The 3,208-nt window shown below is 43.7% G+C and overlaps 1 non-coding gene across 1 annotated transcript; it reads left to right on the top strand.

Annotated features, from left to right (window-relative positions):
* Nucleotides 1-2,387: 2,387 nt before the first annotated feature.
* On the top strand, nucleotides 2,388-2,494 carry LOC118490903. Its single transcript, XR_004890128.1, has one exon. It is a non-coding gene; the product is annotated as a small nucleolar RNA R71 (small nucleolar RNA).
* Nucleotides 2,495-3,208: the final 714 nt, after the last annotated feature.

The following is a 3,208-nucleotide window of genomic DNA, read 5'->3' as shown; positions in this document are numbered from 1 at the left end:
ACATCAAACTCTTCTGGAAAAAACATCTGAGAATTCAGATACTACGGGAATATCTTTTAATTCTTTTCCTTTAGCGTTAATGACTACTGAAATCATATACACTATTCCTCCTTTCCTTGCATAACTTGCAACTTTCATCACAGAGATGAATTTTGTTGACCTGGTTGGCTTGTGTCCTTTAATTGTGATCTTTTCACCCTTTGGTGTACTTACTTGTACAGACTTTTAATCACATAAAATACTGGCATGATTGGCTACCAACCAATCCATTCCTAATTTAAACCAAGACAAGTAAAAAAATGAAAAGTTTTTGAAAAAATTTGGGGTGATTAGCGGTTCCAATAGAGTTTTGTGTAAGGCTTATTATTAGGACTTGCAAAATTCAAGATTTTAGCATCCCCCCCCCCCCACATTTAAATTACACATTGTCCTCTAGGCATTTTCTGCAGAACCTCGGGCACGGGGGCGTGTTGGGCTGAGCACGGCCCCGTGCTGAACTTGCTGTAATGAAGAAAAATTGTCGGGAGACTCTGTTTTTGTGCATGGGGTGTGGGTTCAAGGTTCCCTTTGTAACCTCCACCATTTCAAGTGTGTTTCATTCCTGAAAAGCGAAACTAAACTAGAAAACATAAAAGTTAATCTAAACTAAAACTAAGGATAGTTCCGCGGAATGCCTCTGTGGTGCCACGTTTATAAGGGTCCTTGGCTAGACCCAGAGTCAGTCATATGTTACCCAAGTAGGAAGTTTTGCATCCCATGTTGCATCGTCGGAAAGCATCATCCAAACTTGAGTCTATGACATCCATGTAGTTGACCGGGTCATCGTCTTCTACTCTTTTCCCAACCCCGAACTCCATCTCTTTGTCTCCTACCCTTAGTGTTAACTTCCCACCACTCATATCTACCATTGCGTGAGCGGTGGCTAGGAATGGTCTTCCTAGAATGAGTGGTACTTCGGTGTCTTCCTCCATATCAAGTATGACAAAGTCGGCCGGGAAGATGAAGTCTCCGACTTTTACCAATAGATTTTCGGCGACACCTTGTGGGTATTTGATAGACCTATCAGCGAGTTGTACGCTCATCTTTGTGGGGCTTGTTTTACCTAGTCCGAGTCGGTCAAACATTGATGCGGGCATGAGATTGATGCTAGCCCCAAGATCGGCTAGTGCATTGCGTATAGGTGATCCCCCAATGGAACAAGGGATGGTGAAACTTCCGGGGTCGATTTTCTTTTGTGGGAGTTTGTTGAGTAGTACGACGGAGCATTCTTCACTTAAATTGACTAATTGCAATGTTTCAATTTTCCTTTTGTGAGTGAGAAAGTCTCTCATAAATTTTGAATATTTAGCCTTTTGAGTGAGAACTTCCACAAATGGAAGATTGATGTGCAATTGTTTAAGTAAGTTTACGAATTTTGTGAATTGCTCATCGGTCTTTTGGCGAAGAAACCGACCGGGGTAGGGCACCGGGGGGTTCTTGGTAGGTCCATGATTTGGCGGAGGAGTTGTTTCTTTTTGGGGTGTTGGCGAGGTCGTGTTTTGAATGGGTGGACTTTTGTCGGATGGAGGTAGTGGAGCCTCCTCGGGACCTATGGTACAGTTTCTCAATGTTATGAGATGCACTTGCGCCTTTGGGTTGGTCTCGGTATTGCTGGGTAACGCGCCTTGTGGTCTCTCGGATAAATTTTGAGCTAGTTGATTTAGTTGTTTCTCAATGTTTTGAATACTAGCTTGTTGATTTCTAAAGCTCGATTCCATTTGTTAGAATCGATCCGAGTTTTCTTTTCGGTGTCGGAGATGAGGCGTGAGATAGTATCTTCAAGCCTTTCTCGTCCCCCTTGTTATTGTTGAGAGAAATTTTGTGACTCATTTCTTGGTTGTTGAAAGTTTGTACGTTGGTTTTGGTTTTGTTGATTACTACTATTGTCGGGTTGTCTCCAACCAAGGTTAGGGTGGTTACACCATCCTTGGTTGTAGGTACCCGTTGGGCGACCCGATGGCCTAGGTCTATTATCAATGTAGTTTACCATTTCCGTTTCGTTATCCATTTCTTTCATACAACTCCATATTTCATGTGGCCCACCACACCCTTCGCAAGCAATAACCGAGGCCGTTTTTGCTATTTCTAACTTTTTGATTTTCGAAGAGAGGGCCTCGATTTGGGCTTGTAAAGAAGTGCTTTCGTCTACCTTATGCGCGCCCGGGGCAATAGATTTTATGCCTCGGGGAGTGTGCCATTGAAAATTGTTTTGGGCAATTTCCTCAATTTGATTATAAATTTCATTTGGGCGACGATTACCTAGAAGTCCCCCGGAGCTAGAGTCGAGCGTTTGTCTTGTATGTGGCAACAGCCCATTATAGAAAGTGGATACTTGTTGCCATACTGCAAGACCATGATGAGGGCACTTCCTTAATAGCTTCTTGAACCTTTCCCAAGTTTCATATAAGGATTCCTCGTCCTCTTGTGAGTATGTATTAATTTCAGTCATTAATTTAGCCGTTTTAAAAGGAGGGAAATACTTATATAGAAATTTTTGGGCTAGTTCATCCCAAGTGTTTACCGAACCACTTGGGAGGGTGTTAAGCCAAGCCTTAGCTCGGTCTTTTAGTGAAAACGGGAACATTCGGAGGCGGATGGCATCGTTTGATGCCCCGTTGATCCGAAAAGTATCACATATTTCCAAAAAGTTGGTAATATGTAAATGGGGATCTTCGTCCGCAAGCCCATGGAAAGTTGCGGAGTTTTGGAACATTTGAATCAAATGCGGCGGAGTTCGAAGTTGTTGGCATCGACATTCGATGCATTGATAGCGGCGCCGAGATTACCTACTATGGGTCGTAGGTAATCCATTAGGGTACGCTGATCCGCCATTGGAAGTAGGTCCCCCGAAACTTTCTCTTGGATTTTAGCTTTAAGTCTTTTTCTTAGAAAGCGTCCGGGTTCGTCTAGAGGTTCTTTTATGTCTTTATTGGAACTGGAGCTCATGCACTGCGTAGGAAGTTCAGGTGATGTGACTGGGTTCCAAGTCCTGCGATAAAAACAAAAAAGATTGTTGGTCAGAAGTCTCACCACGGCCCCGTGGTCGCTGACCATGGCTCGAGGTCGTGGTTACAGTGATTGTTTTCTGTATCCCAGTTATTGGAGGGTTCAACACGGCCCAGTGCTGCACCACCACGGCCCCGTGGTCACCCTTCTGTAACTCAGAAAA

Source organism: Helianthus annuus, chromosome 3, assembly GCF_002127325.2.
Source record: "Helianthus annuus cultivar XRQ/B chromosome 3, HanXRQr2.0-SUNRISE, whole genome shotgun sequence".
NCBI lineage: Eukaryota > Viridiplantae > Streptophyta > Magnoliopsida > Asterales > Asteraceae > Helianthus > Helianthus annuus.
Note: the sequence above shows the minus strand (reverse complement) of the source record. Positions and strands in the feature narration are given on the sequence as shown.